At 34.5% G+C, this 27,164-nt stretch overlaps 2 long non-coding RNA genes across 2 annotated transcripts; one reads left to right on the top strand and one right to left on the bottom strand.

Moving 5' to 3' along the window:
* Nucleotides 1-826: 826 nt before the first annotated feature.
* On the bottom strand, nucleotides 827-2,108 carry LOC137467174 (uncharacterized). The gene is made up of 2 exons (XR_010995433.1): nucleotides 1,748-2,108; nucleotides 827-1,125 (listed from the first exon to the last, which is right to left on the bottom strand). It is a non-coding gene; the product is annotated as an uncharacterized lncRNA (long non-coding RNA).
* Nucleotides 2,109-6,871: 4,763 nt separating this feature from the next.
* LOC137467182 (uncharacterized) lies at nucleotides 6,872-15,178 on the top strand. The gene is made up of 2 exons (XR_010995434.1): nucleotides 6,872-6,988; nucleotides 14,807-15,178. It is a non-coding gene; the product is annotated as an uncharacterized lncRNA (long non-coding RNA).
* The last annotated feature ends 11,986 nt before the right edge of the window (nucleotides 15,179-27,164 follow it).

Consider the following 27,164-nt stretch of genomic DNA (forward strand, 5'->3'; position numbering starts at 1 on the left):
ATACAGTTAGGTATCCAGGTCCATCTAAAAGTGCCACCATACCCTCAATCTCTTACAGCACTACTGCCTGAAAACATTGGGGTTTTACATCTCTATCAAGGATAGAGGGAGTCCTTTTAATACCATAATTGATTATTGGATAGAAACAGCTGTATATCTCCAGACTCAGATGTAAATTTATCCTTAGTGTTTCTCCCTACCTTGTCTAGTAAATTTTGAAATTTACATCTCTATTCCCACAGAATATTTGGGCATAACAGCTATTACATGGCATATTTCTGATAGTTAGATCCTGACTCTGAACAAGGGCACATTTCAAGTGACATTATCTCCATTGGGAAAATATGAATAAATTGCAAAAGCATAATTTAGGAAAAAAAAAAAAAAACACCTGTTATTGCATTGTGTTGTACAAAAGGAAAGATGGGATGTCACATTCCAGCATATAAATTATAAATATATAGGGAACATAGTCTGAGATGCATTTAAATATGTTAACTTTTTGTCTGGTTTTCTGTTTCATTGCCTTTTAATATATGTGTGGTCATACGTATTTCTTTTTAAACATATGATTGAACAAGGAAAAAAACCAAAACATGTATTTACCTCTCAAGCAGATTACTTCTTCTCAGAGAAAGGGATATATAAACTATCTGTCCTATTGGTCAAAACGAATATAATTTCTCTCTCTCCTTTGTATATTTCTTTTAACACATTATTGCTAATAGTAATTATTTCTGTTATTGTCATATTTTCATTTTCCTTTATTTTTCCTATCTGTATAGCTGTAGCTTGGAGAAAAAAAATAATGAAAAATGGATTGAGTAAAATAGTAAATGATCTCTGTAGTATTTTTAAGTCTGAATATAGTAGGAGAGAGAATTTCTCTGTGAGTGTGTTTTTTTCTGTTCCAAAATCTTCTTGGATTTTTTTCAAAGCTAATATTTTAACACTGTTGCCAGAAAGAAAAAAAAAATTGCAAGCACAAGCTGCTGTTCTGAAAACATCGCTCTTGTAATTCCAGGCTTGTATTTAGTGTCCCCATGAGTGCCATTCCAGCACCATTGGCTTCACTTCTGTTCTTGCAATTTCTGTTGATTGTGTGTGCATGGCCTCTTCCATCTGCTGACAGTAGGTCAAAGAAATAAGCAACACTGGTAAATATTTTTCTTCACATAAATACCACTAACCTTTGAGTTAGACACACACACACACAAAAAAAAAATATTATACTTCCTGATATTATAATCTTAGCAGTACTCATACTTATTTGTATAATATGTGGAGAAAATGTCTCAGGAAAATAATATTATTGGGATAATTTGGATGATATGATACATGCAGTTTTCTTAACAATTTTTTATATCCAAGTTAAAAAGTAAATTATACACCCTCAAATCAAGTATGGGGAGGGGAGAAGCAGAAGAGAAATCATATTCTAGTTAATAATGTTAGTCAAGACTATTGGTTGACCCACACTTAGTTCAAATATGCTTTCTAGACACACAGATGCACACATGCACACAGGCACAGACACGCACATTAATTGAGGTAGGTGTATAGTATATATCCATAGTTACTGCAACTACCTTTTTCACTACATAAGTGTAGAAACCAAATATTCATGTACAGAAAAATAGCTATATCATTTCCTAATATCTATAATAGATTCCTCAAAGCAGCAATATTAAAACAAGCTTATGCAGTGGTAGCAAGATTTGTGCCTTCAGATTTTTTTGGTTCCTACCTTGTTCATCCTATTATCTCCAAAACTGGCTCTAGGTCCTCACTTTGTACCTGTCTGGAAATTATAATTGACAAATATAGCCCTGAGGCCTCTAATATCATCATGTGCCTGGACTTTTACGGCCCCTCATATCATCTTCTTTGCTCGAGTTTTCACTTCAGAGTCATGGAGAAGTCATTCTATACAGAATGACCAGTTTTTATATCTGTATGTCTGTATGTTTATATTCCAAAATTACTGTAACCATAAGCATTACATTACACAGCTTCATTGCACTGAAAGTTGAAGGAATTTATAATGCATCAATTTGAAAAAATATTTTATCTCAAATTACAAATAGCATTTCTTAGCATCCCCCTGTCCTCCCTTCTCTGTATTTATCTGTTTTCGCCTTCTGTTTCTTTGGGGTTTCTTTCAATGTAAACTAATTGTTTAGCTTAATCGTCTTTCTCTCTATGGGGATACAGGTCTGTGGAAAAAAAGTTATCAAGTCCCATTGCTTTACTGAAACTGCACCAAACTATTTTTATAGATGAACTTAAAGAGAATCATTAAGAACTTATTTCTCTCCTTTGTGTTCAAGGCCTGAAAAATGAGAAAGTTATCAAATCTTTTTAAAACCCCTGTGACAAGTAGGAAGAAAACAAATTGTCTTAAGATCCTCTGAAATCATTGAAGTGCCTTTATTTCCAGGCACTTTATTTCTATTTGTAAAACAGAATTTCCTTATGTTCTACATATTAAACAGAAAGACTGAATATCAAATCTAGTCTTGTATACAATTTGGTGGAAATTCAGCAGTGGATAGCATGAAAAAAAATTTACATGGAAGAATGTTAAAAACCCACTATTTCTAGTGGAAGCATCCTAACTAACTCATTATAAAAAGGCTATAGATGCAAGAATGGAAAAAGCAGCATAAAGTCATACCATTATTTGCTTTGATACACAGTAAATTCTTTAAGAGCATCATTAGTACATATAACATACATGCTTAGAACACAAAGAACTGATGTGATGGTTTCATTCTAAATCCTATTGTGTATTTGTGGTTTAAAAAAAAAACAAAACCAAAACAAACAACATACAAACAAAAACAAAAACAAAAAACAAAAACAAACAAACCCCCAAAACCAAAAACAACGACAACAAATCAAACAAACAAAACACCACAAAACAACCCACCAAAACAGGATATTGGATGAATGTCTTCATATTTCACAATTCCTGACCAAAAGGTCACATATTTTGGTAACATAACAGCAAGACATATTTCATATCCAAAATTACTGTGAGATAATGATACAGCAGCTACCTATTAGCACTATACAGGGTGCTTGATGCCTTAGAGACTTGCATTTGGCAAATAACTCATGTCACAGAATGGATTCATGACTGTCTTGTGGTGACAGGCACTATTTAATTACTAGTATGCTTAAGAAAGTCTAGGGTGATGAGGACACACTACAGGACAGACTTCAAACATGCACACATGACCTGTGCCCTACTGTTTGCTTTTTGAAGCTCTGGCTTGGTTTAATTTAGAAACTCCTTATGTGGTCAAGGCCAAAAGTTTCTTTCTCCTTTTCCTGAAAATAATTCAACTGCCAATTTCACAGCTCAGTCCAGTATCCTTTACAGAGGACACCATTAAATTTTCAGAACAAAAGGCCGGAATGAAAGGTAGAGAAAGTTCCTAATATAGCAGCTAACTGCATTATATGTTGCAAACATATATCCCAGTATATAGAATGGAAAGAAATCTTTATGACTTTGTAAATGTTGACTAAAGGAAAAATCATACTTCAAAGACAGGATTGCTCTGAAAGCTCATATAGGTTATTTCTGAATTGCTGCTGTTAAATTTCCACAAGGACTTCTTGAAAGGGAAGGAAAGAATCATTGATAATTGTGGCTCATAGTGACACCTGTATGAAACTGCTGTAAAGAAACTCCAAAATATATTTCAAAACAAAACAAAACCAAAAAAAATCCCCACAACCAAACAAAAAATAAAACCCAACAGAACAACTTTATTCCAGGCTTTTCAAAATCTTATGCGCAGCACATCATTAAAGAAACTGCTTTGCTTTGCAAATTACTCCAGTAAATGCAGGGTACTGTATAAATTCAGGGAAAAAAATCTAGGATACAAAAGAAAAGAAGTGGTGGTAGTTGTAATTATCAGAGTGGTAGATATTAAAATTTATTAATCCTGATTGACTTTATTTTCAAATTTGAGGGATATTATCCTGAATGGTTAATATTATAAAGCTAAAATAAGTAAAATTTATTAAATTTCTTATCACAAAACTTAGATTTTATGCTTTGTCACTCATTGATCTTACAGAATTTCATAGGATCATCGAATGGTTTGGATTTGAAGCAACTTCAAAGGTCATCTAGTTCCAACCCTCCTGCCTTGGGCAGGGACACCTTTCACGAGAGTAGAGTGCTCAAAGCCTCATGCAAGCTGGCCTTGTAGGTAAATACTTCCACAAAACGAGCATCTACAATGTCTCTGGGCATTGTGTGTGTGTCACTGGCCTCACAGTAACAAATTTGTTTCTAAAATTCAATTTAAACCTACCCTCTTTTAGTTTAAAGACATTCCCACTTGTTCTGTTGTTACATGATTTTGTAGAATGTCCTCTCCAGCTCCATCGGGAACCCCATTTAGATGCTGGAAGGCTGCTATATGATCTTCCTAGACCCTGTCTTCTCCGTGATGAACAACCTCAAATCTCTCAGCCTGTCTTCATAGGTGAGGTGCTCCTGCCCTCTGACCCACTTTGTGACCCACCTGCACACTCCATCAGTTTCATGACCTTCTTATGTTGAGGGCCCTGGAGCTGGATGCAGGTGGTGTCTCACCAGAGCAGTGCAGAAGAGAAGAACCACGCTCCCTCAACCTGCGGACCACACTGATTTCGATCCAGTCTGGGGTACAATTGGCTTTCTGAACTACAATTGCACAGTGCAGGGTCATGTTTGGCCTCTCATCAACCAACGCCCTCAATTCCTTCTTCACATGACACCTTTCAACCTATTTTCCTCCCAGCCTGTTCTTGTGCTTGGGATTGTCCTGATTCATGTACAAGACCTAGTATTTGGCCATGCTGAACTTAATGAGATTTACACAAGCCCACCAATCCAGACTGTTGAGGTGCCTCTGGGTGGCATCCCTTCCCTCCAGCTTGTTGACTGAACCCCAGAGCTTTGTGCTGTCAGCAAGCTTGCAGTGAATGTACTAGATCCCTCTGTCCATGCTGTCAGCAAAGATGTTGAACAGCATTGGCCCAATTCCAACCCCTGAAGCACATCATGTTCTCAATTTCACTATAAAGCATCTCTTTAATAGTAACAATCAGGGCAGAATATGAAATCCACTTTTTTTTTTTTTTTTAAATTTTAACCCTGACCCCCTGTGTTTCTTTGTTTCAGTGTCTAGAATTCACTGTTCTAATTTCAAGGTCAGATCTCATCCCAGTTTATGACTCTATTCACTAAAAATAGGCATATCAATATATTACTGTTTCTTTCTGATATTTAGTTTTTCACTAGAAAAAACTGTCAAATACAATCTAGGACCTCCAGGGCATTTCTCTAGAAAACCCACCTCCATGAACTGGTTCTACAACCCTTTATGTAATCATGTTCATATCCAAATACTTTATTGGATTTTTTTTCCTTAGCAATACTGTTTTATTTCCCATAATTTTCCTATTTTAGCAGTTTTTTACTGATAATTTGTTGTTTCCACAGATGTTACACTACAAGAACCAAAGAGAATGCTGTGAGTTGTTGCGTATTGGTCTGTGAAATGCACAAAGCAAGATTTATTTGAAATATCTGATCTTAGTACTAAAATATGCCTGTAGTACGCAAATAGTGAAGCAGTAGTTAAATTGGCAGTTATTGCCTCAGCAGGTTATGGCACAGCTTTATTCCAACAGAACACATGCAGATATCTAATGGTTTTTTTTGTTTCTAAGTTCATATACACATTTTCTGGTTTGCTTGTTTGGGTTTTTTGAATTATCTAATATATATGTCCTCCTTAGAAGGACAATCATGTAATATTACATCTTCTTGGAAAAAAAATTTCAATTACAATTTTTAGATTAAAAAGAACCCCACAACCACAACATGAAAGTACAGAGGCATACATTTGTGTGTTACAGAGAAAATATTACTCACTTTCCAAATGAAATAGAATTTCTTAATCTGAGTGTAAGAATAAATTTCATTTTTTCTCTTTCCAATTTGATCTAGAGATGCAATGTTCAGTCTTGCAGTTCCAGTTATGAGCTTTCATCATCATTTATTACAGTCTTTCTTACTATTTTGTCTAAAAAATTATTAATTTTAGAACTGGCAGAATTCCAGGAATCATTCCTACTTTTATGACAGTTAATAGGATAATATTATCACATCATTTAACATCAGAGTCTGAAATTTAGGTTTCTAACTTGATTCTGTTGGAGGAAGAGACTAGGGCAAAGAAAACTTGCTAATATATGTTTTTTGTTGAATGTAAAATATTACCTCATAGATCAGTTCATAAATTCATATAAAACTATTGAGTTTTTTACACATATATTTCCTATACTTCAAATCTAAGTAGTATTGATTGTTCAATTGTATTATCTAGATATTATTATTTGATTTAACAGTACAGAAATCTAGGAAATAAAATTAAATCTTTATGTGTCATATTCTATTTCATTCACAATAGATGTATTATCTTATATCATTATTTTCTGTGGCAGTCATAAAATCAATTGCATCATCTGTTGTAATTTGAACCATGTAGCTAAATACTGAAAAATGTCTCCGTATTTAACTTTTTTATTAGTCCTTATCAATCACCACTTATTTTTCCCAACTACAGAAATTCTTAATTTGGTGTATGTGAGATACTTACTGCAGTGGAGATCCTTTAATTCTTTCAAATATTGGTCAATCTTTGATGTCCTAATATCATATAGTTTCAAAATGCCACAAAGCTGTAAGGCAAAGAATTGGAAGGATTTAGGGTAGTGTGAGAGTGGGAGGATGCCTTTCTCTCTCTTTTTTTTTTTTTTATTAACACTCTCCTGCTTGCTTTCTCTTTTTCTGCAGAGATAATTTGATCTTTTTTCAAGACTGGGAGCTTGGATCTTCCCCTGAGGATTGTTACTCTCTTGCTGTGGACTATTACACAGAAACATGAAAATCTCCCCAAAGGGAATTATTTTGGTATGAGAAACACTATGCAATTACAGATTAATTTCTCTCCTGAAATCTATTGATTTCACACTGATTTCCCAGTGCTCTGTTTTGTTCCAACATTTTGCCAGGGAAAAGAAGAAATATTGCAGCTGGGGCTAGGAAGAACAGAGGGACATATTCAGGATTTCCAGTTCTTCTCCCTGTTGGTGTGGAAAGACCAGTAGCCGTTCCATGCTTATAGAAAAGAAATGAAAAATAAGCTAATTGTGGTATAGTTGTGCTATATAATAGTGCAGGGTCCAATACAGCAAGGTCACGCAAAATAAGACAAAGCCAGGAAGGTAGAAGCAGGTGTATCAAAGCTATTTAGCAGTATGTAACACTAAGGATTTTGTTTTTTAGTGATTACACAATGCAGAGGTTAACAGTATATTGTCTAATTTCAATGTGCTTTCCTTTAGTAAAGCAGATATTGACTTTCTTATGTGATACTTCTTATGGTATACTGAACATATTTTAGTTCTTACTTACTGTAACTTCTCTGTGCTTCAGCCAATATATAGCCCATTTCATCAGCCTTTTTTTTCTCTTTCAAGATGATCCAAAGACATGAAATGTTAGCTTCTGATATGGACTACTCACAAGTGATCTCTTAAAAATCTTATCAAAAAATGTTTATTGCACATCTTCAACATTCTGGCAGCTTGATTAACACTGAGCTCTGAAAAATTAATAAGATGACCATTACTTTGAAATGATAAAGCAAAAAAAACCACAATTTTTTTTGTGTTAATCAAGATGTAGTTTTCCAAATTTGCACTCTTAAAATAGCTTTAAAGATTTCAGATGGCTGTGAATATAACTGACTCTACAGCTATTTACCATAACTATAGTACTCTAAGGTTTTTTTCAAGTTATTATGTTACAATTCTTCCTTACTCCTAGAAATTTTGCTTCTACCAATTTAATAACAAATAATAATCCAGATTCAGTGTTTTCTTTTTTTAATTGCTCCCTTCATTGAGTCGTAAAGACATTTATAAAATATAAAAAAGATGTCTGCTATGCATTTGTTTTTTCTTGAAGTTTATTACTTATCTAACACTATGTATAGGTAAATTTCTAATTATTTATTTACCTAAATTACTGCCTTTCTGTATGAATGATATTAATGAATCACAGAAGATTAATTTGTTTTTTTTCAAGCTGTGCTATCAAAGAATTAATGGTGAACAAATTACAAGGCACTACAATTTGGATTTTCTTTGTTTCCACATCAGTGTGAAATCCTATTTCTCTCTCGCAGAAAATATAGTGACAGCTTTATTTTTCTCTTACAACCACATAGATCTTGCTTTATTTTTCTCTTACAAAAACATAGATCTTAGATGGTCAGCAGCAGAAGGCCAAGCAGGTTATTCTGGAATGTGTGAAGAGACATTAAAGACCTATGATTACACAACTGAATTGAGCTACAAATAGCTGATCTCCTCAGCCAGAAACTCAGACATGAATTTTCTTGAACTGTGTGCCTTTGTGGCAGTTAAGTCTATCCTCTGTGCTGAAGGATTGACAACACTAATGTACTAGAAACATTTTTTGCCTCTTTTCTTCCAAAACACGCACTAGAAGTTGTTTCTGTCTTTCTGAATTAGAAAGTTAGACAGCTCGAGAAGTATAACATTTTCAACCAGTTTAATTTACTTAGTATATCACTGATTTAACACTGTAGTTTAAAGCCCAGCCTACATACTGCGTAACTTCCGTTTACAGCTTTTAGACTACTGGCATTTTCATCACTGAATGATGCTGTCATATAAAGTGGCTGTTCATTTATTGGAAAGAAGTTCAAACAATCTATTCCTCTAGTTGCTTAAAGAAAATGAAAACATAAAAAGCTTTTCTAGTGCTTGATTCATACATCTGTAACTAGAGATACCACAGCTGTGATTCATTCAATTTTTTAAGGAACTGAAAATTTGAATATTGGTGTTCTGATCATCTTACAAATATTTTATTACATATTTTCTTGTTTGTGTCTTCTTTTATTATTCTCATTGCAGTAAAAAAAAATCATATATTAATTCCCAAATAGCATAACATATTACTCTATTCTTTAGTAGTGTGCTTTTGTAAACCATTTTCCTTTACACATTATAGACACAGAGAGAGTCCTGATGCAGAAAAATCATGCCTTCAGTTATTCTGGGCTTTTCTTCTTGCATTTGTTACAGGAAAGGTAATCAGTATAGAGCTTGCCTTTTATTTCTTTTTTTGAGTATTGATCATTCTGCACTTTGAATCTGCTACCACTTTTCTCCTTGATGATAACATTTTCTCTGACAGGAGCTTCTACTGTTCTAAAATTAACTCTTGTGTAATACATAATTTTTGTTCTTTATTTCATATCACAGGCAGTAGTGTGTCACACATGCAATAGTTGTAAAAAAACGAAAGTTGTGAATATTGGATGTTGTTGTAGCTATGTACGACATAATATTAGATATTCAAATTATTGTCCCAGAGCTATGTGACCATCTTATCAAAGATGATCTCTTGGAAGGTATTTGATGGGCATACATTCCCTTTTTAGCATTTTCCATACATGATGAGGGAAAACATGAAAAATAAGAAGAGACACCCTGAACATAACACGCCCCTCTAATCTACATGACCTGATTTTATCATGAGCTCTTATGAAGCTACTGCAGCTCAGATCTGTCAGAAATTCTGTATTATATCTCAGTTCATTTTCAGAAATAAAAAGAGATGCATTCAAATAGATACAGTCACCGGAAATGCTTTACATGTACAAAATTGAGGAAAAAGTAATAACCAATGAACTATTTCTGTGTCCAAATTTATTGGATTCTAATGGGGTTTTAAAGAAAATATTTAAATAAAGCAAAATTCACGACTAAACTGCTTTTTAGTGCAACAACTGGCTTTAACTATGGTCAGCATGGATGAACCTCATTTAAAAAATCTTTTTTTTTTCTAAATAGTGCCACAGAAGTAAATAAACTTGTGGATGTACAAAGGGGCAGGCTGCATTCATCTGTAATTGTATGCTGAACATTGAAAATCTAACCTTTTTGTTGAATATGGTTCAGTGAACCGGTTGAACATGATGGTGTAGGAAAAATGGAGTGAAAGTCATCAGAGACTGTTGTTGAATAACATGTATTAAACTGTATGATGCACTTTTTTCAGGAATTTGTTGAAATATGCAATAGCAGCTTTTGTTCTTCATACAATGCTGCATGTAGTTGTGCACATTGTGGATGCCAATAGCAGAACACATTCTACTAAGTATTTTCAAAACAAATTTGCAAGGGCAGGAATTGCATGGGCACTCTATAAGCAAGTTTTTCACCTGAATTCCAGTTAGATAAGATTTACAGACTAAAGTTCCAGAAACAGGAGGCAGGAAAACTTTGCCTACTTTCCTGTGCTTAGGATGGCACTCAGCTTATCAAAACCAGATATTCGCCGAATGAGTATTGGGGGCATCTACACAATCTATTAATTCAGAAATATGTCTGTGTACTGGACATCATTATATGATAAAAAGCTTACCTCTGGTCATGAACTGTCGCAGGCAGAGGAATCGGAATAAACTAATCACAGATGTGAGCAGCCATGCTCCCTGCTACTCTCATGACTGTCACAGGAAGGCCATCACCCTCATGGTCTGGGTATGAAAAAGGATTAGTCATGAAGCACTTCTCTGGATCACCTTTCAGACTAAGGGGGGTTACTGCCCAGAGTGTAGAATTCATGGGACAAGGAGGATATCATCCTTGGATTGCACAAGATTTGTTATGGTATCTTTAAGGCAGGTAAAGGGAGGGATCAAGGTAGTTTTGGGGGAAGAACTACCATTGGAATGGATGGACAGGTGAATAAAAGGGACAGTTGCACGCACACAGGCTGATGATTATAATGCTTCTTTCCTTGCGCCTGGTTATCAGAGACTGTTCTACCTTCTTACTGAATTACTTTTTTCCTTTTACGGGGGCTGTTTGTTCCATGTGTGCATGAGTATTTGTGGGTGCATATGCATGCATGTGGACATCCGAATGCCAGTACCCATAGTAAGTCTGGGGATGACAGGTGCCCAGGTGATTCCAGGGCTTGTAGCCAGGGAAGGTAGGGTTATCAAGTCAGTATATAATCACTGGTGAATATCAATCTGGACTACCCAACAAGTAAAAGAAAGGGCTTGGAAATGTCAAACTTGGATGGCCACAGTTTGGGACCAGAGATGTGTGTAATCTCTGAGTGAGACAGATGGAAAACTTGTCTACTGGAGGGACTAGCATGTCCAGACCAACTTTTAGAGGGACTGTAGGATCTGAGGGTTGACTGAGAGATAGTGTGAGGCAACTAGACATGAAATGATCCAGGCCCAGCTACTAGATAGACTCATTGTTTCAGATAAGTTATTGAATGATTCATATATATGTATTTACAGAAGCATATATTTCTCACTTTTGGACACATACAGCTCTGTCAGAGTGGGGAACACAGTGAATTGTTCAGTGTTTCCTGTTTCCTTGACTGCTGAAGGTTGCTGTGTGAAATGATCTTCAGAAGAAATGTTTTGTATATTTACATACATATTGTATTAGTGTGCTTGCATATGTACCTGTTGGAAATATATGCTCACACTTGTGGCTGGTCGCATGTGGAGGCAAAGAGCAGCAGCAGTCAGGTGTCTATTGGGCTGCAGGATTTAGCAACCCATAACAAAGAAAAATGGGGGTTTAAAGAAAATGTGGATTTTCTCATTAAAGAAAATTATAAAATCACAGCAGAGCAGATGAATAGATAAACATTTATATGTAGATTTCCATCTCCCACACACTCCATAGGAGTTACATTTTCAAAGTGTAATGCACCTTATCTTAACATTGATGCTTACAACAGTTTTTCTACATTCCTATTCCTCTAGTTAAGGATGAATATAGCCTAGAAAAATAGTTTTACTAGTGGCACTAATTTTAGACATCTAAAAGACTTGGACCACTATTCCTTAGACTTGTGCTTAAATTTTTACTGAGTGCTCAGAAGACAACTTCTGTTGCTGTATTTAAGATATTATATAGTATGACTGATCATCTTTTCATTACTAGTTAATATACTCTATAAAGCAGAAAACACATCCTACTAAAATATTACTTTCTGCAGAGTGAGACTTCTAGATAAAGCTTTCTGCTTTGTATTTTAGATTTGGAAGAATTCTGTGTCCCTCTTAAATGTACACTAAGGTCAGTCACTGTTCTGTTTTTTCCTCTTGCTAGCATATCCTGTATTTGTTCACTGCATCATTACCTTGGTTTACCATACACTGTTTCCCATCTTGTTATTTCTTCCTTTTCTGCCTACCACTGCAGTTCTAGCTTTGGAGACATTATTCATAAGGACAGTAACCTTGATATTAATGTCAGACTCTCTTAATTGTAAAAAAAATCGAATTTGAGGAAAGTATAGGCCAGACATGGATAGGTTTTTCTTATAGGGACAGATAACGTTGTTCTTTAACCTGAGGGTGATATAATTTCTAATTTTTTTTTTTCATAAAATAAATCTCATCAAAGTGATTATACAGATTTTTTTAAATGAGAAAATAAATGTAGTTTATCTAAACCTCTTATAGGAGTTAAAAGGTTTAGCTCTGAAAGTCTGGCACACTTTGAAGCACCTGATAGTAGGGGTCTATAATGGAAAGTTGTACTAGAGATATTAAATACATATTTTCTGACAGTTCAGTCATCATTTTTTCATCAGTGAAGAGGAAGGATGTGGAGAAGTCTTTAAAAAAACTTGAAGAGATCTCTGTTCATTTGAAAAGATAAGAAGGTAATGACAGGAAATACAAATAATGTATTACTTCATTAAGAAAAGAACAGACATGCAAAAAAGAAAATATGCTAAATTATTCCTCAGACTCCTGTTTTTCAAATTTCCTAGTTTGTCGTGTGCCATGTAATAATCTGATATAGTTTAACTTGGTTTTAACAACTAGTTGAGATCCTGTCATATAGTTGGGTATAAATTCACAGGATTTTTTCAGATTTATGTTTTTAAATGAAAGTAATTTGACAAAAATAATTTGACAAAAAGCACTCATCATTCATCACCATCTGATGATCTGAAATTCTGAAAAAGCTCAGAAGAGAATTGAATTTTTTGTATAAAATAATCTGTATATTTTTTGTCTTCTACAATGTGCTAAATGAGAATGAGGTGCTGAGAAATTATTTTGATTTTTACCATTGTTGTTAGTTTCTAAATACATATTTTTTTAATGTTAAATGGAGATATCCAGATGTGCACTTTTTTAATTGAACAGCTGTGTTTTCTCAGTATCTTTTGTCTTTCATCAGTTCCTCCATTCCTTACTGCTTGTTTCATTCCTTTGTTAGAGCAGATCTAAAATTAGACTGTAAATAAGGCATAAAAAAACCCTTGACATTCCTACTTCTGTAAGTGGCAGTACAAAGCTCAAATGAAAGAAGATAAAACCAGAAATCTATTTCTGAACAATGTCTGAAGAAGAAGATGGAAATGGAAAATGGGAAGTATAAATGTGTAAAGAGTATCAAATAATCTGCCTTCTTGTACAGTCTCACATCTTCCAGGAGTCAGTGCCCAAAGTATTGTCAAAGTTGGGGTAGCTTTACATCGTATGTATGCAAGGTTCACTGTAACTTTTTTGTATTTTTGACTGTATTTTTGACAATATATTTATGTCTGTAGAAGTGTAGTAGAACAATGGAAACTGAGCCTAATAACTTTTGGACACCTTCATTATGTAGGTTGCCAGGAACGCAGTTAATTTTTACCAGTTAAACAGTTTTCAGATTTACTGTAAATGTACAGCAAATCTAAGTCCTGGAGTTTGCAACCTCTGGATATCCTGGATCTGCAGATGTTCAAGGGTGTCCAGACTTTCTGATGTTAACCAGGAGCTGAATTACTGTTGCAGACAGGCTCGTGTTCTGGGTTTCTGAGTACCACAGAGCATCAGTTTTGCAAGGTTTCCCCAAAGAGGCAGTTCAAATTACATGCTGTACCTATGTAAAGAAAGTAAGTGATGGCAGAGGACATTTCCAGGCATGGGACTAGATCATTGCACTGTTTAATTCTTAGAGCAGTCCCTGTCATCTATTTTGTCTAGGCCAACTAATACTCTCCCAAAAAATCTCTGGGTCAGGGACCATTTGAAACAGATAATTCTGGATGCAGCCAGCCTGCTTTGGAGGTTAGGAAAACTGAATTATGAACAATGATCCTTCCATGGCAGGAATGGAACTGACCTCAGTTTCTGTGAGTAGTCCTCCATGTAATTTTTTTTACAATTTTTAAACATAAACTGAGCTACAAGATGTTCCAAGTAAAACTCCTGTACCCTGAGGATTACAGAACAGAGCTATGATGGAGTGATCAAGGACTGGGAACCAAAACACCCTCAGCATAGGTCACAGCTGTGCTTCTTATTCAAGGGGGGAAAAAATCTAGGAAGGCATTTTACAGTTGTATTCTACATCCCTTCTTGAGTGAGCTTGATTCTGATGACTGGTACTTTAAAGAAATTGATCTCTCTTTCTGAGTTCATTGGGATGCTGCACACTCTCCCTTGCTAATATCAAGAAGCAACTGTGGAAAGGCCTTATTTGTGCCACCCCTCTCTATGAACTTAAGGTAGCTGATGCTAAAAATTATAATAACTGCTTGGTTGACTTTTCACTATTCCTCTCTGCCTACACATTGCATATAGATCATCTTCTACTATAAAATAGGATTTTTCTTTTCCGTTATTTTTTTTTTCTAATACAGAGGAGGAAGATGAAAACAGTGGCATAATATATTTGCCCAGGTCAACCAAGAGCAAAAGCTGTAAGTAAGGACTAAGTTGGAGGATGTTGGTGTATTGGTGCTAATTAAAGAGCAGGACATCATTTTCTGCAATCTTTTTAGGCAGTCAGCTGTAATAGTTTTCCTTTTTATAATCCAGTGTTGTTTCTCCCACATACTACATTTCCTTGATAAAGTGAGGATGGTTTTCTTAATTTGAGTTTAATGGTGTAGTGCAAAAAGAGGAACATATTCACTCCAAATGTGTTAGCTAAACTGTGATTGCAAGCATTCAGGTATGATCCTCTGGGTTCCACAGACTCATTTCAGTGTAAAATATATGCTGCTGCTGCTGCTAAAAACTGATCCTTTAGGGAAGTGGGCAGCAGGGTTAATTTCCAGCCAAATTATTTACCTGATGTAGCTCCCAGCAGGTCAATAACAAAACCAGAGCCAGCACAAGGGAAACAGTGGTCATAAACCTTAAGAAGGCAAGTAAAATTGTCTTTTTATAAAGAACTTATAGTCAGGATGTGTTCAAGAGGATGGATAAAAATAAAATCACGGTGGATAAAATATGTTTTAGATTCCAAATTATTTCTTTTTACATTCTTTTCCCAGAATGAAAGTCCTAATTTTCCCCATAAACATTCTATCTGGCAAGTATAAAAAAAAAATTGTGGCTAGCATCTCACTGTCCCTTCTAATTTTCCTTCCTATCCACTTACATGATGGGAAACAACAGACAAATGAAAGCTTCTCTACAGGTTACATTATGGTCCAAATAGGTTGTCACAACAAGGGAATAAATACAACAATTGTGCATAGTTAAAACAGGGGTACAATAATCCCTCATGGTATATTAAAATATTTTTCTAGTGACCCAAATTCCAGTGTATTAAACAGTGGTACACAGTGTACTAAATGGTATTTCACAAAATAATGTTTACTTATATATAAATATGAATATATGCAGCAGAGAAAACACTTCAGATGACACTATTATGACATTATTATAACTGACATTGAAGTATTTCCTGACTTCTAAATACATAACTCAATAAACTTGATCTTTTTTAAGGTATCTTTTTATATTCAATATATCAAATTCTATATAGATAATGCATTGTATTACACATTCAATGAAGAAAACAACTTGTTATACATAAATTAAATAAATTCACCTTTGACCTGCTTTCCTCCAAGCAATCTGATTAGATCTGGTTTTAGAAGGCATGCAGTTAGGTGAGCAGTGCTGGTATTTTAGCACTGGGGTAGATTCCTTCATTGAAAGGATAGTGAAGCTTTTTGAAATCAGTGACTGCAAAGTTTAGCAACAACAATTTCTAATCATAATTTCTTCATAACCCCAGCAGTAAGGTGGTTACAGGCAAACTAATCTATTTTATTGTGCAAAAACATTTAATTTAATATTTTATACTGAGGAGGCAGCTGGCAGTATTTCCTTTCTCTTTGGCAAACTTAGAAAGCAATCATTATGTAGCAGTTAAAAGCATACTCGAAACATTTCACATTGGTTGATGCTATATTCTGACAGATCATTTATATACAATCATGCAGTGCCTCATTTTCACAAGACCACCATTTTCTTTCAGTGAAAAATGAAAGAAATGAAAAATCAAACAAATCCTGTTATAAGGAGATTATTTAAGGAAAGTATTAAACTCCCTGAAAGCTAATGTCTTTCTTAAATATATCTAGATTTCACCTAAACAGTAATAATTACAAGATACCGAAGGAAATGAAAATAGAGAGAAAGAAAAACATTTTTTAGGGGATTTTAAATACCTTTTAACTCATATGTCCCAGGAAAAAAAAATCAATAGTTTTCAAAAAACTAAATTTAGATCTGTAAGCCATATCAAAATTTTAGAAATAACTAACAGTACATCTGAAAATAGACTGGTGAAAAATAGAAGTCAGCACTGAGGTAGAAAAAGATTATTTTTTCTATTGTCTACAAATACTGCATCTCTCTCCTAATGTTTAAAAAAAAATAATGCATGTCAGAAAATATTCTGAAGTGTGAAGCATTTACTTTTTGACAGTGTTAAATCTGGAAATACTTTTGTAAAGTTGGAAACACTTTGACTGGCATTAGAGTAGAATTTTTTTCAAGCATGTCAGAAGATTGAGCAAAGACCTTTAGACAGGTTTACAAGAATGGGCACGTGTGTGGATCTTCTGAGCACCATTAGGACTGCTCTGCCCTTTTGGCACTCCTGCTTAAACGTTTGTTTCTGGTTATTTTTTTTAATGTTCATTGTTTGGATTGAGGAGGGAAATGTTGTTTCCTTTCCTATCCTTATCCTCCTGGTTGAAGACATAAACATTTTCACACTGCACATCTTACCAATTAGTGTGGCTGATCAGGTTTTTCCTTCTCATGACCTCCCTTATAATTTCTTAGTCAGTTTTTTCTCCACATATTCTGATTCATGGCTCTTTTTATAATGTATCCTTGAAGAAGCAAACATTCTCTTTCCACCTACCCTTGCAGATAGAACTGGGAAAACTTGTGGAATTCTCTTCCTCTCCTTTTTTCTTCCATTGTCTTCCTGATACAGCTTTCTACCCTGCTTTCTCTGAATTGGAAGACAGTGGCTTGGCATTGCACCAAAGTAATACTTCTTTAATGTGTGAATAAAAAACTAAGGCAGAAAATGAGCTTTAATCTACTGATGAAAACAAAGTTTAGCCAAAAGTCAAGTTTGGTTCTGGGTGGGTTTGGTTGTGGGTTGTTTGTTTGTGAGGATTTTGTTTGGATTTTTTTTGGTTTGTGGTTAGTGTCCTGTTTGCTTTTTTTTACCCCAGACCTTCCTTTCTTTTTGATAGAGAACAAATTTCTCATCTATGTAGCAGAAAAATATGTAAGACTAAGACAACTAGTTGGTTTTCCAGGGATGCCATTCTTATATTTGAGTCCACAAACATTTGAAAAGCTTGGGCCTTTTGACTGCACTTGCTGAATGTCACTCTGTGGAGTACATTCTCTTTTCAGCATGCATGGATTTTCATGTTTAACACACATTAAAACTCAGTTACGAACATGAGTAAATAATACGCTTTTCATCGGTGACTGTTTCTGTGGCATTCATGAGTGTAGAGGAGCCATGAAGTGCTTAATTAGTTTATTCTGAAGCTCTAATAACTAGGTGTACACCATTTTGAAACATCATATAAAGGTTTAAGAAGCAGAGAGCTGTTGTTTGTGCTGTCACAACAAAATTCTTAGCCTTACAAATTCTCTCTATGTATGTAACAATGCTGTGCACTTATTTTTCTTTGCTCTCAGAGAGAGGGGTTATTTTTCTTCACAGATTTTTGTTGCCTAGCTGCTTCAATGTTGAACTCTATTTCTAATGTGTTTATTTTAGTATGTACTGTATAATTTCCATATGGCTCTGCTTTTGATGGCAATGAGTCACTGATAATGATAGGTGAATAGTCCTCTGAATAGACACTCCTTTTTCTAAATTGTGGAGGATTTAATTCTACCTAGTATTTTCTTTGAGCCATTTATCAAAACGAGGATTATAAAAATATAAAGACCTTGTTCTTATGGCCATTTTACAACTATCTGTAATCTTAGATTAAATTAAAAAGAATATTTGATAGTAAAATTTTGAGAGACATCTTTGGCCTTCAGGAAACAGAATAAATAAACAGGTCATTTTATTCAATTACAAAGTCAATGATTTTATTATGCAGGTTTATAGAGAGGTGATGCTGTTTGTTAGAGCAAGTTTTCCACTAGCAGAAAACAGAAAGTTCTCATGCACAAAAGCCCCATTGCAGGTATATATCCATAATTGTGTCATATATATATAACAACATTAGGAGGGATTTCAACTGACAAGCAGCTCTGCTTTTTCCAAGTATATTTTCTAGTATAATAAACATATTACCTCTCCTTACAAGGTCTGGCTTATCTATTATCCTTAGACAATCATAGATGCAGCAACATGACTCACATGTGATTATATGACTGTGACCACCTTGTTTTTGAAGAGGAGCCTATTCAGGATCTTCTCTTTGAAGCTGTCAATTTCTTTCAAACATTTCTCAGAGTAGCACTGTATAATAAGTCCCTAAATCATACCTCAAATCAACACTATTTATTTATCAACACTTTGGGCAGCTCTCAAAGTGTTAACTTATTCTCTTTACCTTCACAAAATTGCTGTTTGTGTTGTGACTATAAGAAGATCTCAGCTAAAGAAGCGCTGGGGAGGAGACAGACCTTGCAGGCAAGATGGCCCAGAACATAGCAAGTAGGAGAACCCCAGGCAAAGACTACAAGACTCATCATTCTAGAGTCTGAATATATGGCAGAAAATTACTGACAGATATGTAAGGAGGCTGTATGATAAGGGTACAAATTTTTGTATAGTCACACATTAAAAACTTAGGTAATTTATTCTATCTTGCTCAGATCCACCATCTTCTTTTTCACTTTTTTCATACTGTCTACTAGTTTTTTTCCTTTTCTAATTTTATGTGTGGTTTTTTTTCTGTTTGTTTGGTTTTTTGGGGTTTTTTGTATGCTTTTTGTTTGTTTATTTTGTTGGTTGGTTTGGTTTTTTATTTTACTGTTTTTACAGTACATCTGAAAGTCTAAAGTACTATTCCTGTAGGAAGTGATTCCTTGCCCTGAGAATTTTTCAATTGTTTGTTTTCTCAGTTTTTTTTCATCTGTAGTAGACATGCAATTGTGGATGGAATGCCAAGTACTCTCTTTTAAATATGTAATTTCTATCTTTGTTATTTTGTCTATTTCTGCAAAGATGAAATTTCTCTTTCTGCTTTAAAGAATTTTCTCTAGTAATATATTTTGAATTTCTTTAACTTTTTTAGATTATTAAGATTGTACTTTTTTTTTTTTTTTCTCCCTGCAATTTTAATAAACATCCCTTAAAGCACTGGTCAGGTCTCAGGGTCATGAAGAAAACCACATAAACAAAACAACTTTAAACCTAACACAAACCTTATTGAAGCTGATAGGAGCTACTTCACTGGCTGTTTGATACAGGCTTGTTAGAGCAAATTTAGTGGGGATCTGTAATGTATAAAGTCAAACAGAACAGATTTTAGCAGTCAAATAGGCTTTTCTGGAATTGCAAAGCTTAAGATTTATAAATCACTTTGTATCTCTACAGACATAAATTAAAGTATTGAACTGTACAACGAAAGAGCAATAGATACCTTCATTACCCATTGTCTGTGTTCATAGGCTCTAATTTCTACAAGTATAGAGAGGTACATTTAAATACTTAATAAAGTTTTGTTTATTGCTTTGATATTCACTTTGGATTTAATATTACTTTCTGCTAATTTTACTGTGAACAAAGAATTGTTATAGCAATTACAATGTGAGTAGATTATTTACATTCAGTTTACCATACACATTTAACATTGCATTAAATATCACTAGAAATTGTAAGCATTGTGCAGCATTGAAAGAGAGAGGAATGACTTCATTTTCAGTAACAACACACAAACTGTATTTCAATTCATTTTGATATGGTCAGTTCCCATTTTTTGAAGTAGAGCCACAGAATTAAATTAGCCTCCTAGTACTGAAACTCATGGATGTGTTGCAGTTGTGGGTCTATTATAGCTGTCTCTGTCTTTGAGCTGACATTTGTAACCCTTCTTAAACACAACCTGGACTAAGTACAATTGCTCAGATGACTCCATACTGCATCTTCTAAGCAGGGATCGTTAGGCTAGCACACAGATAAACCCAGTCTAACATTAATACTGAACAGCTTTCAAGATTATAGCTGTAACTACAGGGGACCACAATGCAGCAACTGTTACTGTGCTTTTCAGCCTTCAGGTAGTGTTGTATGGAGATTACTTTGGTCCAGCAGAATTTAATAAGATGGCCACTATCCAATCCAAAATAACTAGAAGAACTTCCAAGCCCAAATATAACCAGAAAAAGGTACAGCTGCATTTTTATAGCCCTGTGATTAGGCTAATGTTAGACACAGCTCATTATCTCTATTTCAGTTAAACTGTTTATAAGATACAACCCTCACAAATTATTTAGGTATTTATTATAATAGGCTTACCATTTAGAGAGGAAGAAGGTATTGAGATAGAAAGTATTAAAAATAGTATCAGAAAATAAACATTTAAAAAAGCCGTCTGAAAATAGGATAAAACCATTTTTCTAATAGATACTATTTTGTAACCTACAGAAATCTAGTATCTTTGATTTGTTGCATTGTCTAGAAGTTCTTGATTAAGGTTCCAGTCATGAAATTTTTCTGTGTTTAGATCCAGCACCACCTGTGATGACTCCGAGTGGTCTTAAAATAAACAGATATGTGATCATTCTGCCCTTCAAGTAATATCACTCATTTCTCCTCACATGTAGAATGGCTTATCTGTTTAATAGAAATCTACATTTAAGTGTGTTATTAGGTTGGAATTTTCATGTTCAAGTCTCGAAGCTAGGTGATGTAGTGGGACACTCTGGATTCATTTTCTATTTTCACCCATAAAACAGCAAAAACAGTTTGGTCTCCTCTGAACCAGATATCTTACAGGAGATGCACAAATATTTTTTAATCCATTTTTGAATGGACTATATAGAATATACAGTTATGAACAAAAGAATATAAGCATTTTGAACCACTATCAGATCTTTTAACAAGACTAGAGCATAAAATGTAGGCTGAATTGTTGAAGTATATCTGGTCTTTTGTCGGTAAAGCTGATCTAGGAATACAGAAACCTTCATTGCTTCTAACTTGCTAAAATTACCATCTTTCTAATGATGTATTTTCCCAATTTGTGTTGTATTGTAAAAGAGTAATGATTATATATATTTTGTTAATAATGGATTCACATGGGGTTTTGAACAAATCCTTGACTTAATTGGTCTTTAAAATATCTCTTACATTGAAGACATATTAAAAAAATTGTTACAACTACAATATGCTATGATGTTAAAATTAAAAGTTTTTAGTGGTTATGGTTGTAGTGGTGGGTTTGGGGTTTTTTTGTTCGTCCTGACAATAAAATAATATACTGAGTATTTCCAGGATAGCACAAATTACACAGGATACTCTCTGATCACCACCTTATATGACATACGTCACTCAGACTAAAGGATAAACTACTTATTTCATCCTCTGTACTGTTTTTATCCCACAATAAAAGAAGGTGAAATTTGAGTAACATTTAAAATATTTTTTTAAAATTACAGATTCACAACCTAACTTGTATGAGTAATAACAGCTACTTTCAATCTTTTGTAGGGATTGTAGTTGTTATTGTGACAATACAATTAGAGTTATGGCTAATTTCCAATGAGTTTCTGGTCTACATTTCATTCTTTTTTTTTTACCAGGAGTGAAATACAGTACTTCTATATAAACAGTGATATAGAAACGGGAAGTGTTTCTGCAAGTACATAGGAGAGAAGAGGAAACTGAGGAAAATGCAGGTCCATTGCCCAGAAAAGTGGAGGACCTGGTCACATGGAATATAGAAAAGGCTGACTTACAGAATGTCTTCTTTGGTGGTCTTTACTAGCAGACCAGTCTTCAGGAATCATAGATCCCAATGGCCATATGGAATTACTGATGTAAGGAAGATGTACCCTTAGTAAAGGAGGATCAAGTCACAGGATACTTGAACATCCTGGACATAAATGTGTCCATGGGCCCTAGCAGGCCAGCCAAACCCTATAGAGAAACACACACAAGTATCGAGGGAGATGATACATGTCATTGTACAGCTACTGTCAAGTAATGCTGAGGGCAAATACCACTCCTCTCTTCAAGATATACAGGAATGAAAACCCAGGCAACTACAAGCCAGTCAGCCTTATCTCAATCCCTGGGAAGGTGATTGAGCATCTAATCCTGGAAAACACTTCCAAGGATGGTAAAAACAAGAAAGTCATCAGGAGTAGCCAGCACTGCTTCAGCAAGGGGAGGTCATGCCTGACCAACTTGGTAAACTTCTGTGATGAAATGTCTGGCCTGGTCCTATGTCAGTCTCTTGACTCCTCAGTACAAGAGAGACATGCATGTACAGGAGAAAGTCCAGCAAATGGCCACAAAAATGACAAAGGGAAAGGTACACCTCTTTGAGGAAAGGCTGAGAAGCTGGAACTGTTTAGCCTAGACAAGGTTTAGAGGGATCTTATAAATGTCTATCAGTATGTTAACATAGGGTTCAAAGAAGATGGAGCCAAGCTCTTTTCAGAGGTTGCCAATGACAGGATCTGAGACAATGGTCACACAGTAAAGCAACGGAGGCTTCATCTGAACATCAGGAAAGCTTTTTTACTGTAAGGGTGACTGAGTACTGGAACAGATTCCTCAGAGGGCTTGTAGAGTCTCCCTCCCTGGACATATTCAAAATACATGGACCTGGGCAACTAGTTCTAGTGACCTTGCTTCACCTGTTCATGGATTCAGTGATTCTGTGTAATATTATGTGTATTTAATTTTCACTATACTCCTATAAATGTAAAGTAGCATAATTCAATTTAATCTCACTTCTTTTTCCTAAAAGTGATCACTTCAAAAATAAAGAGTTTATAAGGTGCTTCAGTACTTTTAAATTGTCTCTTAATTTTTTTTTTCAATTATTGGAGCACTTTTCAGCTATATATTTAATTAATTAATTTTCAGATTGGGAAGAAATATTAAACAATCAAAGAATAAAAGTACATGCTTATAAATTAGTAGATGTTAAAGGAACTGTCCTCAAGTACTTTTGAAGGATTCAATTTACTGAATTGTCAAAATAATTCCAGCAGATAACTGAAAAATGACCTAATCCTTATAGTGGTATGTAGAATCATAGAACTGTAGAATGATTTACACTGGAAGAAATCTTAAGGATTCATTCCAACCCACCTGTCATGGGTAGGGACACTTTCCAGTACATCAGGTTGCTCAAAGCTCCATCCAAATTGCCTATCAGCACTTCCAGGAATGGGGCATCCACAGCTTCTCTGGGCAAGTTGTTCCAGTGTCTCACCAGGCTCACAGAAAAGAGTTTACTCTAACATCTAATTTAAACCTTCCTTCTTTCAGTTTAAAACCATCCCTCATTGTCCTATTTCTACACTCCCACATAAAAGTCCCTTCCCATATATTCTTTAGGCATTCTTTAAATACAGTAAGGCTGCTGTAAGGTGTCCTTAGAGTCTTCTCTTCCTCAGGCTGAGCAACCCCAATTGTCTCAGGCATTCTCATAGGAGAGATGCTTCAGCCCTCTGGTGACCTTCATGTCTTCCTCCTCTGGACCTGACTGAGCAGGTCTATGCCTTTCTTATGCCGGGAAACACAAATATAAACAGGGTATTTCAAGTGAGGTCTCACAAGGTCTGAGGAGAGGGGAAGAGTCACCTCCCTTGATCTGCAGCCCAGGATACTGGGCTTGATATGAGACTGGAAGAATGATCACAACAATATTTGCTTGTTTCATCATTGTTCTTCCTTAGCCATCTGCTTATGGTTACTGTTTGAGATAAAAGACCAATTTGAAGGATATTATCTAATCAGGTAAATTTGATATTTTGCTCTTGAAGTAGCTGCAGGACAGAGTGGTCCTGCATTGGTAGCACTGATGTTTGGAGGACAACTGAGTACAGAAATTTCTGCAGTAGTTTAACAAATGGTTGATTTCACTATTCAAACGCTTTTTTGTTTTCCACTTTCTTCATTGTGATATGGATTTAGAAGATACTGTGACGTTTTCTAGAAAACTAGAATATTTGACATAAAATACGAGCTGATGTGGTGTTAGGAAGTTGCTGATTTAGCATCAGTATGAAATGAGTTTTCTAATGTTGCAACTCTGCCATAACTGATTTTTAACACCAGTACCTTGCTGATTTCTTTGTTATTATGCACTTTTATAGCAATAGTACTAGAAATCTTTAGCTAGTATTATAGAGTGCTGCAAATAAAGACTCAAGTATTCAAATAGCCAGAGGACTGTTTATACACTTACCAGTCATATTTGCATGCAGCATCATGTGTGGACTGAGTCTATTTTTCGCCCAATTGGAACTGTATTTAATAATGGGTGTAAACTTGCATATGCATGTCTTCTTGCAAATATAGAGCTTCAGTTGCATCCCTTCATGGGATTTGATCCCAGAGCCACAACTTCATTTCAGTTTTCTAAATGTCAGGATTTGACTAATTTTTAGTCATGAAGTAAAAGGAAAAAAAAAAGTGTATAACAGCTGTAATTTATTTGAAGCTCATGTAATCTAAAAATGGATACACAATTTGCATGCCAAGTTTTAACCCAAAGCAAATTTTCATGGATAAATTATACAGCCTTAGAAATACTAAGATTATAATGGCAGCAGTGAAATGTTTCTAAGTACAGCAGTGCAAACAATGACCAATTACCATACAGTTTTACCACTTCAACACAAAAGAAATTCTCTACAACTATGAAACTTTAAAATGCCAAGGCAGATTACTATGGATCCAAATGCAGCTTTCAGATAATGTTGTAAGCTATAAAGCCCTTTCCTTAATTGTCATAAATTGGAACAAATGAAAGAATTTTTAGGAAGCTATGGTGTAGTCATTCACAGAGATTTAAAATGCTGAATCAAAAATAAAAGCTAAATCTGCTGAATATGACTTTCTGTTATCTGTCATATTTGCTGGAGAATATGAACAGCTGAAGCTTAAATTACTATTTTAAACTCACCAAATTAACAGAAGAACCCTTTATTGACCAGCCCATACCTTTCTCCTGTCCACAAGAACTGCAGCATCATAAGCAAATTATGATAAACTATACTCACTCTGATAATTATGATATACACATACAAAAGTTTGCATTTGCATAATTGCAAGGAATTAAATGCCTTTAAGATTTTAAAGAATTCCAATACCACTAAATTCACTATTGTTCATCATTGTAACTTCATAACACTGAGTATAAATCTCTGCTCTTCCAGCCACCTTATGTAACCAAAAGAAATGTGCAACTATTATTTTCCCACTGTATTTATGACTAACAGCAGAAAAGAAGATGAAGTCACTGTTGGTAATGCTATTGTCATACATATTAAGATGCTATGCAAACAAACCATCCAGATCAAGGTTATAATAAATTTTAAAAAGTATATTTTTTTCAGCGATATCTTAAAGCTCAGGTGAAAATATAGAACTGGAAAATGACTAAAGAAAATAAAACATGAGATAAGTGTCATTATTCTGAACCTGCATGTATGAACTTATTTTGGAGTAGACAGCTGTGAAAAGAAGCAAGAACTGAAGTGCTTAGTCCCCACAGTTTGTGTGCCCTGGTATAGCACTTTGATTTGTAATTTGTGAGTGTTCAGAAGGCTTGAACAAATGTGCACGCATGATTGGACAGCACAAACATAATAAATGTGATAAAGCATGTTGTTTGCATAACTTTAGAAATCTCAATCTTTCTGGTTTATCCACTGTGCAAACAATGAGCAATATCTAGATTTTTTAAATTGCTTTTGAAGTAATAAGATTAAACTCAGTACTACCAAATTAAACATTTATTAGTTAAATTTTCCTATTTATAAGTGCAATAGACTAAACCAAGTCTATCTTTTGAATAACAGGTATAATAAAAAGGATATTTTCAGAATATATAATTTTACTTCGAGAATGACTGATGAATTGAGTCATTATCACCCAGATGTATAGACAAACACAGCTAAAAATTATGGAAGAACATCACTCATACACAAAAAAGTGAAAAAAAAAAGAAGAAAAGAAAAGAGATTAACAGTTAGCCCATAACATTCTTAACACATCATGCTATAACAGTTGGTTTCCTGAGGAAAACAGATCAGTATTTCACTGGTCAACTGCAGGAAAAATGTTGTATCTGCATACAGAATGTTTTGGAGTTTTTTGGGCATTTTTTGGGGTTTTTTTAACATCATATGAAAATTACAAAAAAATAGGTAGATATCTAAATAATGTAGAGTAAATCATTAAAATCTGAGGATCAGAGTATTCAGATTCAATGATATTAAAATTCTCTAGAATTACAACTACAGGAAAGAACAGAGGGAGAACATATGACACAGTAAACACATTTCAGGGTGTTTTTAGGAGTTTTTTGTATTTCTGTAGCATAAACCATAACAAATTATTTATCTGTTCTCAATGCAATCCTTTTATAATTTCATAACATTTTCAATCAAATAATCTTAAATTAAGAAAAAAAAAATCCACAAAGTGAGTTAACTAATAATATGTCATAATTAAATGGTTTTGAAGCCCAATACAAATAAGTAAATTTTTATGTCTGAAATCAAACATCA

The sequence above is a fragment of the Anomalospiza imberbis genome, chromosome 2, assembly GCF_031753505.1.
Source record: "Anomalospiza imberbis isolate Cuckoo-Finch-1a 21T00152 chromosome 2, ASM3175350v1, whole genome shotgun sequence".
In the NCBI taxonomy this organism is placed as follows: Eukaryota; Metazoa; Chordata; class Aves; order Passeriformes; family Viduidae; genus Anomalospiza; species Anomalospiza imberbis.